Below are 11,561 nucleotides of genomic sequence, written 5' to 3'. Positions count from 1 at the left end.
CCAGGTGAATCCCTGCCAGGTGAATCCCTGTTAGCGTGAGGCTCGGCACCAAAACCCCTTTTCTCTCCCAAAAAGTGCGAAGCCGTGCTGTGGCGGTGGCTGCTGCGGGTGAGCTACAGAAGATGCCCAGAAATGGTGAAGTTCCCCAAGAAAACCTCCCCAGAGCTGACGGCTCTCCGTGCTCCGGTGACGCAGCCTGTCCTCGCCGATGCCCAACGCGAAGCACCAAGGCTGTGCGTGGATGTTGGTCCTTGAGGGGTCTCCGGGAGCTTGGCAAGAGCTGTCAGCCACCCAACGGTCCCCCCGTCTCCTCGGGAAACACGCTGCGCCGGTGCCGGGAGCCGTTGGCGTGGTTTAAGGAGAGGTGTGATTTGCCAGCGCCTTTCTACCGGGCTGCGAGATGTGCTATCCCAGCGCCCTGGGCCAGCGGCAGTGGCAGAGCTCTCAGCACAGCGTCTGCACTCGCACCGGGACGGGAAAGGTCCGGGTTCACGTTGCTGCACAGTGACAAATTCTGGGTTAACCTTCTCCTTTTGTCCTGGCCCTGTACGTGGGGGAGCCCAGAGTCTCCCAGGAAAGCCACTAGCCGGGGAGAAGGCTAATGCTCAGGCTGCAGGCTGAATAGTAGCAACTAATTAGCAGCAAAATAATATAATTTTTAATGATAAGTCACGCATCCTGTTGCGCCGTACGGAGTCATCCCCGGTGTGGCACTGATGGGAGCGGTGCGGTGCGTCGGCAGCGTGGCGGGCCGGGCTGCCGCGGGCGTTCCCTTTGGGGCCTCCTTTGAGGGAGGGGATCCCTGTTTCTGCGGATGGGCTGTGTGTGGAGCGCTGCTCCTTGGGTGCTTGTTCAGCGGAGGTGGCACTTGTAGGTGAGGAGGCTGCGAGCTGCAGCGTTTCTGCTCTGGTTAGAGTGAATCTCAACGTGCTACTGGGAAATTAATGATTTGCCTAATGAAGCTGAGCCGGTCCCTGGCAGATGAGGGTGGGCACGCTTTCTGGGGCTGGGGGAGGCTGCCCTCGCTGCCTCTGTGAAGGTGTGCGTCTTGGGGGAGGCGTCTGGGGGAGGACATGGTTTGCCATGTGCAGAACCTCCCAGGTGCAGGGACCCTGATGCTCTCGCAGCCTTTGGGGTGCAGGGGGAGAAGCAGGCCGTAAGCTGCAAAAAGTGGAAGGAAAGCAGTAAAAATGCAGAGCAACAAGGGCAGTGGGGTGCATGCGGTTTGAGCAGGGAGAAAGCACAGGGATAGCTTATTTGGTGTAAATAAATAGTTCTTATGGGGCACATAAGCACTCAGCTGCTCCGCTCCTTGCGGGACAGGGTGCTGGAGAGGAGGGGGCTCGAGGAGCCCACGCGGGTACAGCCTGTTCCTCCCTGTGCAGAGCCCCATGGCTGGCAGCAGTAATCTTTTATGATGAACAAGCCCCTACTTTTTATTGCACATAACTGTCAGGTTTCCAGGAGACCTTGCAAAATGGATTTGCAAAAGAAAAAAAAAAAAAAAAGAAAAAACCCCCCACGTTACTAACTGTTAAATCAATACAACAAGTAATTTAGAAACAGATGGTGTATTTTTCTATGATCAAAAGCATGTCTGCACAAAGAAACACATTATTACTGCAATTTACCTTCCTCTTCCTGCCCTACAGCCATTACTCTTTGGGGTTCATTCCAATAAAAGAGGGAATCACTCCCAATCCAGAGCAGATTTCCTATTAATCTTATAGACCACAAACTGCCTTGACTTCACCAGCGCAGCTCAGGCAGACCATCCCGCCCGTGCCTGGGCTATGAAAGAAATGGCTCAGTTCAGAGATGGACATTTATTTTCTTTGATTCTTTGCATTTGATATTGGTGATGGGGTAGGGATTTCCCGCCCCCCCCCCCCCCCATGTATTTTATGGTGGTTTCTCAGCCGATTCACCCTTCTGGCACCATCCTCTGCTTAATGGGACCCTTTCCCTGATGATGCTCTTACAGAGGCGCCTGTGAATAAGACAACTGCCTCTTATTTCTCCAAGTGATGTGAGACCTTGTAACATAAACCACCCAGAAACAGAGGATAGAAACTGCCTCCCCAGGAGGAGCCCATGGCAGCTGGAGATCTCTCCCTAAGGCCAGCAGCATCTTTGATTCCCGGGAAGATGCTCGGAGAGGTGGCATGAGCATCCTGGGGACAGTGGTTATTTCCCAGGCTGGTGCCGAAGGATGAAGGCCAGCGCTCATCAGAGATGCCAAAGTCTTGGGGAAAAAAACATTGCAATTATTTCCTAAAACTCCTAGCTTTTCTAAAATTCCCAATTCTCGTTGATGTAAATGTCCAGAAACATTCAGACATCCGGAAGCGGCACTGGGTTTCTCTGCCCAGGGAAGGTTTTGTGGTTGGCAGTGGGGACCGGTTCCCAGTGCAGGCTGGCATCTGGATGGAGCGATGAGTGCTCCTGCTTGGGACCACACCACGCTATTCCCCGGGGAGGAATAGCTCATCGGGGTTTTATTCTTTCAGGCACTTTTATGGCAGAAGGACTAATATTTTTGAAAGCAGCTTTAAAATAAATATAATGAACTCAGCTTATAGAACTGGAATGATGGTAATGGGCACAGATAAAAAGCAGATTTCCTCAGCTGAGTCACTTTGAGGCAACTGTAGTTAGTTTTATTTGGCCACCGTGACTGAAAGCGCTCAGGGAAAGGGGATTTTAAAGGTGCTGTGAGTGTCGGGGAAATGGATGGCAAATGGGAAAGGAGGAGGAAAAAACAAGCTGGATTTTGCACTCTCTGTGGAACTCCTGGGGTGCTGGTTGCCAGAGGCGGGCCAAAGCGGGGATGGAAAGGGAGGCGCAGAGACACTGGCACCCAAAATGCTTCAATGCCGGCCTGAGCCATGCGCGGAGAGAAGTGGGTGATGGCAGCGGGGCTGGCAGCAGCCCGGCTCTCGTGCCATCCCTTGCCCTTTGGGAGCAAATCTGTCCGGGACACGGCGAGGTGAACTCTCCCTTTCCTCTGTGGGCAAACCCGGCGCTGTCGGCATCCCCGGCAGCAATGTCACAAGCAGGAATTGTCCCCAGAAATGGCTTTTCCAGCTCACAAGACCTGGAAAACAGCCCTGAATGAAGGAGCTGGAGAGGGAAGAGAGAGATGCTGCGGGAAGAGTGATTAGGTTGTCCCCAGGTGTTTGCTCACCCGCAGCAGAACACTGTTTCCCTCCCGATACCGCTTGTACTTTCCATTAGTCAGCTCTGACCTTTTAGTGCCGTAATCGAACAAGACAACCTAACACTTAAATCTGAGCATTTAGCGCTGACATTTACAATTGGTTCTCGAGTTAGAGAGACCGAATGAAAATTTCCTAGCAGACAGCATGCTGCAGGGAACGGGAATCAAATAATTCATTTGCTGAATAACGCGTGCCGGCTCCCTTCAGCTGTCTGCCCGGGTCCGCATCGCATCGGTTGGTATTTGTACTAGAGCGCTTGTCATTAAAAAGTCAATATTCATCTGGAGTTAGCGCGGCACGCCGGTGCTGGCGATCCCACAGACATCTCCTGTTCGGAGTGCAGGGAAACTGTATTTGGCATTTGATTAATGTAAACAGGAGCGATCTTACCAAGGCGGGAGCCCTGCAGGAGCGGGGAAGCTACGTTAAATGTTAAGGATCCAAGGCAGTAATGAGGATGTTTTCTCTCATTCAGCCTTGGCTGTATCCTTGGCTGTGCTGAGAGCCAAAACACCGCTGGGAGCCCCCAGGTCCTGCACCCATCCCACCCTGGCTTGTCCTCGCACAGCGGTGGCTGCCTCTTCTCCTCCTGTGCGATAACTTCCCACTTGAGCCACTTAATTAAGTTAAAGCCATTAAAAAAAAAGTCTGGCTAAGGTTTCCCGTGCTGCTGCTCATGACTTTCAGTGTTCCTCTTGCCTCCTCCAAACAGCAGCAAAAGCAGATGGCCTGTGGCAACACAGCTCACCCTCCACCCTGCCCGGGAACATCCTTGTCCCATAAATGGGCTTAAACAGCCCGAAATACTCTGCCCCACCTGGCTGAGTCATGACTCTTCTCTGCCTTTGCTAATACAATGTTTGAAGAAATGAATATATTTGTTTAAATTCCAGAAAACAGAACATGAGATGTCCGAAACACTTCTTATTGCCATATTTTCCCAGCGTTGCTCCGTGTGCTGCTTTTCTGAAGTACTGACGTTGTTCTGCTACGCGGGGACATCCCGTTAGGATTTTGCATGAGAACCGGGATCAGCATTTGTGTCTGCAACCAGTTGGCATCAAACAGCATTTCCCAAAGTAGCCGGACACAGAAGTATTTTGCTCAGAGGAACGAGAGCGCTGTCTGCACGATGTTCCCGCAGCGTTCAGCTCTGCTCGGGTGCTGCTTGTTGGTGGCGGTGGGAGGAAAGGTCAGGCAGGGCGCAGCGGTCGGACGGAGAAGATAAAGATGTTCAGGTGCTGTGCAGCACGAGTGTGCCGCAGCACCGGCGGGGGCCGGAGCACGACCGCTTGCACGGACGCACTCGTGCTGTCGGCAGCTGCCTCGGTGGCGGCGTGCACCCCCAGCGCAACAGCCTGCCAGTTTCATAAAGAAATAAGAGAAACACAGAAACAGCAACGTTTCTTTTTAAAAAGGCTTATTTCTCGCTTTTATCAAATTGCACCTAAAAATTGCACTTTAAATGCAGTCAGCTCTCAAATGTGGATGTCTCTAGAAAACTGCAGGGGCTTCACTAACTGCGGCTGGCCCCAGCGTGGGACGCTGGCGTGGGGCACCCAAACACCCGGTCCCGCTCCACGGGTGCTGCTGGAAGCCGTGCCCAGTGCCCAGCGCCCAGCGAGGACGTATCCCCCACCTGCAGGGACCTCAGCTCCACACCCTAGTAATTGATATCTTGCCTTGTGCCCACTGGGCTGCCGCTGTTCCTCCTCCTCTCATTCTTTATGGACAATATTTGTTTCCTCCTTGCCGCCCCGGTGCTGTGCCTGCCTGCCGGGTGCTCGGTCCCCTTCCAGCCCGCGCGTGTGACATCTCCATGGCGACAGAGCACGATGTGAAATTGCACAGCTCGCACAAGAAATGAGTCATGGATAACCCTGTTCTCCCCTCTGTATTAGAGGTAAATCAAATCGCGGTGGGATACATTTTATCACATGACATTCTCAAGGAGACTCTCCCCCGAAATGCTGCGGGGTGGCTGATGGCGGAGGTTTTCAGCCGCATCCTTGGGTGGAAATCTGCTTGTCTGGGGGGGACGGAGCTGGTCGGTGCAGGCAGGGAGAGACCGTGCCCAGGTGGGACCCCCTGGTTCAGCCGGAGCTTTTCCTCCATCTCGCTGGGCACGGCTGGAGCATCCCTTCACCTCTCCGTGCCTCCCTTTCTGGCAGCGCTGGCCTTGTCTCCACAAGGCTTGGGTAGGATGTAAATACCTTTTAACTGGTTTCCCACCAGCAGATGGGGACATGCCCATGTCTCCATGGGGCTGGGCCCTATTTCCCTTTCCCAGCTGATGATCCCGGCCATCACACGCTCTCTGGGAGCTCCACGTCCCTTCCCAGGGCCCTCCCATGTGCTCCAGCCGCAGGCGAAGGGGCTCTGGGCAGCCTTTCCCTCCCCACTGGCATCACCCGGGGGAGGTCCCTGGTCCCGGCCACCGAGGCAGAGGCTCCTCCAGCAGCCTCCTGAGCCCTCCGGGGTGAAGCACATGGACGCACAGCCGTGTTTTCATCGTCCCTCCATCCCTTGGCTGAACCTGGGGGGCGGCGGGTGCTGCAGAGACGCAGGCAGTGAGGCACAAGGAGCTGCCCAGCCTGGGCACCCGGGGGTCCCTTGCACGGCTGCTGCCTGAGCATCGGGCAGGGCGAAGGGCTTCGCTGGGGCCTGGGGAAACCACCTGAACTATCTCCCACCCGGCTATAATCTTTGAATCCATAAGTATCAGTGTCTGCTCAATGCAAGTTTGTGTAAACCGTTAAATCCACTTGGTATCTCACTTCAGCAGTTTTCTTTTAAAACTTCAGTAGTAAATCTTTTGCCTTACTGTAGGCAAATCTTGGACCTTTTCTGCAGCGTTTGCTCTTCTGGGAGTTTCCATGTGATGTTAGTCTGCTTTATTTCTACTATTTTCAATTTTTAAAAAAGTAACAAAAAAGGGAAGAGTAACAAAAAAGGCAGGGAGAGGGAAGCAAATGGGTCTCACGCAGCATCTCTGGTCCTGATTAGACAGAGGGAAACGAACCCGCAGGTGACATCTCGATCCTCCTCGCCACAAAAGAAGGAGGCAGCTGGTATGGCTGCTGTCACTGAAAACACTGGGGAAAGATTCGGCAGAAAGCCAGGGAAAACTGGATGTTTTCACCCCCGCTCTGCCACTCATCTGCTTTGGGACCAGGTACGGGCTGGCTCTGTGCCTCAGTTTTCCTTTCTGTAAAATGGGCATATTCCTGCTCCCTCTCAGTGCGCATTGTCAGCCGGGAGCAGCAGAAGCAGAGCGCAATCGTGCACCACTAATTATCCTGAGGGATGAAGTGCTTTGGAAAAGTTCCTGTAATGTCTTTGTGTACGTGTGATACCTTTGTAAATGTAAATGTTACAGCACTCGCCTGCAAGGGACTGCTGGAGTAAAAAGCTGAATTGATTTATCCATCCATATCTCCCCCCCCTTTAATATATCCATTTAATTTCTTCTGTGTGTTCTCAAATAGATTAGGTTTCAAGAGGCTCAGGACTGGAGGACAGCTGAATTGACAACCAGAAGATATAGGTTTGTTCTACAGCAAGAGTATGAAAACCACATAAAATTGGACTTGGTTTTATAACACTCATTCAGGAGTCCTGAAGCCAGAAATGGGATTTAATGTATAATGTGGTGAGATACAGATGAGACCTTTTCAGAGTTTCTGTGTTTTTGTTATACTATATATTATTAATGCCGCATGGTAGACTTTTTTCCCCCAAAAAATTCCTTCTAAAAGCAGAAGGTTGTTTCTGAAGGCTTTACTGTACTGGTGACATATCCATATGCAATATAAATGACCTGTTGTTTCAGATGGTGATAATGGGAATAAATACCAAATTAAAAAAAAAATCAAACCCCGTAGATCAGGAAAAATAGCAGAATTTCTAACACCCAGAAAGCTCCTGCTCTAGCAAAGGGCACGTATCCATGGCAACAGGAGCCCTCACTGTCACGATAATAAAAAAATATATTATTCTAGGAGAGCTCTTAAAAGGGAAATATACATTTTGCTGAGGTGGATGATGAAATATTGGTCAGCAGAGTGAAGAATGAGCCAGAGGAGTCCAGAAAGTGATCCCGGCAGTTCTGCAGCCTGCTGCAGGTAGGGAGGGGGGATGCAGACCTGGCAGGAGGACGGGGAAGCATCCCATGGCCGTATCCAGGACCCGGCTGCCTCTGTCCCCTCCGTGCTCATGACTCGGACACCACTGTGGAGTAGGTCCGCCCCAACGTGCATCACAACTGGAGTGATGCAAATCTGGTGGCAAAGGCTGGAAATTATGGGGCTGTGCTGGTACAGGGTGGCGTGGGGTGCAGGGGAGCCCTGGGGGAGCCCCACTGAGGTCTGGTGGCAGCAGCCAAAGCCCCGGCTTTGGTAGGCACTGAGCATCCTCGTGGCATCGCAGCCCGCCCGCCGTGTGCTCCTGACTGCGGGGACACGTGCCAGCCAGCTGTGAGCCGCAGAGCTGCAGCAGCTTTTTGGGAAGCCTTTGACTTCTTGGCAAAGAGCAAATTGTGGAAAACCAGCACATTGGCTGAACTTTTCCCGGGTTTGAATTTTGTAAAGAGGCTAAAAACTGGTGCTGACAAGTCAGCATTTCACCAATGGTAAAAAAAAAGATGTGTTGAGGTTTGCAGATTACTTTGAAAAAAGAGGGAGGAAAAAAAAGCTGTATTTTCCCCCATAGGACACCCAGGATTTTCTACCCAGCAAGAAGCAGGGAGTGAGCAGCGCAGTGGAAAAGTCCAGCCGCCTGCACCGCAGCGGGCACCACTCCGCACCCTGCCTGCGGTGGGATGCAGCACTGGGATCCCCTGCGGAAACCACGCTGCTGCAGGTGTGGAGCACCCAGCTGGACCTCGATGTCCCCTGTGCCCATGGCCTTGGCACTCCCACGCAAGGGACATCTCCTGGCTTGTGTCCTGGTGGTGGCAGGACCATCCGTGGAGGAGCAGATCCTGCAGCAGAGGGGGAGGGAGGGGTGCCCTGGCAGCCACAGGAGCCGGGGAGCTTTGGGTACTGCTCAGCGGCCTGGGGCTCTTTCATGGCGCTCTCTGGGTTTTGGGGTGTTTAATCTGGTGCATCTTCGGGTCCTGCCTGCTGGCAGCACTGAGGTGTGGGGTAAAAACACCCTCCTTGGGGCACCCCAGCTTGAATCCTTCCTGCAGGTGCTGTCTGCAGCATGGAGCAGGGAAGCTGGCCCAGGAATGGAGAGAAAAAGGGAAAAAATTGACCCAAAAATAGGGGCAAAGAGGAGTGGCCCTGCCTTGGGAGTACTGGGTGGCAGGAGAGCTGGGGGGCTAATTCTGCTGGCCCCACCTGCCGCCGCCCCCCCCTTCGCAGCCCAGAGGGAGCCGCAGGGAGCTCATGGCTTGTGCTGCTTCCTGCAAATCTGGAGGGAAACGGCCTCTGCAAGTGAGCTCCCTCCAGTCTGGGTGAAGGTGGGGGGCTCAGCATGTGCTGTGCCTGGGTGGGCGATGGCAGCTGGCTAGGGATGCTCCTGCTTTTTGGTCCTCCCCATCTTCAACACACTAATCTGGTCTCTTCTCTCTCTTTTCCAGCATCTCTCCCCAGCCCTGCCCTACCAAAGCTGGTGTTTTGGCCTGGCATCACCCCTGCCACGGGTAAGGGAGCTGCTCAGATGAGCCCAGGAAGACATGGAGTCAAAATACACATTTTTTTGTGAGTCCCCAGTGAAGCTGGGCAGCCAGGGCTCTGGAGGAGGAGGACCCATGGGGACTCCCAGCTCACTGCCACCCCCCCTCCCCGGCTGTCATCTCCCTGCTGTGGTTACATCCGTGGCCCACTGGTAGAAACCACTAACACTTTGTGTTTCCCACTGGTCCCCCTGGCTGTTACGGTTTCTGCAGCATCGTTAGCAAGTGCTGATGGAGACAACCTCACCTTCTGCCTGGAAAGACGTGCAAATCCCCCGTGGGCTGGAAGGGTCCTTAGGCTGCGTCATCCCTGCTGTAACCTCTCTGGCTGCTGGGAGTCCAGCCCCAGCCCCCTGTGCTGGTGGGGCTTTGCCAGGCTTTGCTCATGTTCTCACCAAAACACCAGGGCCAGGGAGCTGCTAAATCCCAGCCCTATAACCCCCCAAACCTGGGCTCGAGCCCCCACCTCCGTATCCTGCAGCCAAATGGAGATTTGCTCTGGGTCCCACCAAGGGTGCGTTTCAGCATCCTCAGCCTCCCCGTTTCCCTCATGTGGGGGCACTGATCTCCGTGTTATTTTAGCCTAAAAGCAGGAATCGAGGTTCTTGGCTCCAGGACAGCATTAATGCCCAGCACAGCCCCTCAGAGCTATAAATCCCTTACTACTCCATTACAGAGCAAATGCAAAACTGCATCCAAAGCCACCAGCAATGGGACGGAGCGTGGCTCTCTAACTGACATGATCCCAGGGCACTGGCATTTAGGAAACAGCTCTTTCAGGAGTCCCAAAATATCGGTGGCTTTTTTCCTTCCATTGGACGTATAGGCACAGGGTGCAAAATAAATGCAGTTTGTAAAAGATTCCTGAACCTCGCCTGGAGCAGGAAGGTGGGAGCTGGATGCTGGGGGCTGGCGGCAGCGGGAGGACGCCGGGGCTTGGCCGGTCCCCCCGCCACCCCCCCCAGCGGGGAGCCTCCAGCAGAGCCGGCAGGGCCGCGGCTCTCCCTCGGGCGCTGGGGCCGGCAGGCGCGGCTCAGATCCGGACTCGATCCAGGCAGGCGTGGGAAGCGGGGAAAACGGGGCTCGGACGGCTCAGAGACCCTCCGAGCGTTGCCTGCCCCGCCGGGGGCTCACCCGCGCCCCGGCCTAGCAGGATGCCCATGGCAGGGCTCATTTCTTGGCTCAAAGCAGCCGATTCTGGCTCCCCCGCAGGCCCGGCCCGCCCGGCCGCCTGCAGCCCGCCCCGCGCCCCGCGCCTGCCGCCGCGGCGCTGCAGGGGGAGCTCGCGCCGTGCGCAGCGCCCGCCTCCGCCGCCTCAGCCGCCTCAGCGGCCTCCTGCCCCTCCTCCTCCTCCTTCCCCTCCTCCTCCTCCTCCTTCCCCTCCTCCTCCTCCTTCCCCTCCTCCTCCTCCTCCTCCTCGGCAAGTCTCTTGCGGGTGGTTCGAAGTTTCATCTCGTGCAAACTCACTGAGGAGAAATTGAGGACGGCGACGCCCCGCTCCTAATGATCCCCGCTGCAGCCTGGGACAGCCAGCCCGTGAAGTCACCAGCAGCTGATGGCCGACAAAGGGCATTTACCTGGGAGCTGGGCTCACAGTCGTAAGTGCAGATACACACACACACACCCCCACACACCCACCCCGCCTTCGAGGCCAGTGCTCTCTGCCCATGTAGCTGGAGCAAGCCCCTTCCCCGAGGATGCTCCTGCACCACCTGAGATGGGAGAACAGATCCCCAGAGCTTCCGCCTGGCTGGAGCACTGCTTTACGCTGCAAGAAGTCCGAGTGAGCAGCGATCTTTGGGCTCATGCTGCTCGTGCATCATCTGAACTAATCCCTCCGATTTTCCTGCTTCTGCCCATTTCCACGAGCAGCAGTTGGCCCTTTGAGCTCTGTTTGGCCCTTTGAGGTCCATTTGCTGGTGCTTACAAAATACCCCAGGCCATGGGCCAGGCCTTACGGGAGGACCTTTCCTCCTTGCCCCAGCAAAAACTTCCCGGGAGATGGGCAGAGGGTGGAGGTGACAGCAGAGATCGTGGTGACTCACAGGCATCACCCTTTGGGAGACAGTTTGGATCTTGGGGTACGGCTGGGCAATCTCATGATTTTTAACAAGGACAGAGAATTTTCTCATCTGATTTTCTTTTCTAACAGCCAGAGAAGGTTCCCATTAACTAGGATTAACTGTGTGCATGGGGAAAAGGGGAAGGTCCCCAGGATGCTGCAGCTGGGTTGGGGCCAGAGGGAGATTATGTGCAGCCCCAGGCACCCCAGCTCTTTGTGCGCAGTTGAGGGACGTAAGCCTCCTGTTTGCCTGTGTCTAATAAAGGAACTCAGCTCGAGGTCCCCCTGGGGTGTTTTGCTTCCTCTCAGCCTTTACCTCGTCTGGTGCAACCTTATTTTCCCTACTCGTAATTCCAAACTTTGCTCTGGATCAGGACCAAAGCACCAGCAGCAGAGGAGCTCCTGGGAGAATCGCTCGCTCCTCTCGGTATCAGCTCAGGTATCTCTGATACAAACCACATGAAAAACGGCTAAACAAGGAGGTTAAATAAATGTGTGCAGACTTATTTATGTATCTTCCACTGCTTGCTCTGGGAACAAGTAAAAAGAAATTAAGGAATTAGGAGTTACTTATCCACCAGAAACACTTTTTAGTCTT

Source organism: Ciconia boyciana, chromosome 14 (genome assembly GCF_034638445.1).
Source record: "Ciconia boyciana chromosome 14, ASM3463844v1, whole genome shotgun sequence".
NCBI classification, from domain to species: domain Eukaryota; kingdom Metazoa; phylum Chordata; class Aves; order Ciconiiformes; family Ciconiidae; genus Ciconia; species Ciconia boyciana.
This window is presented reverse-complemented; position numbering follows the sequence as displayed.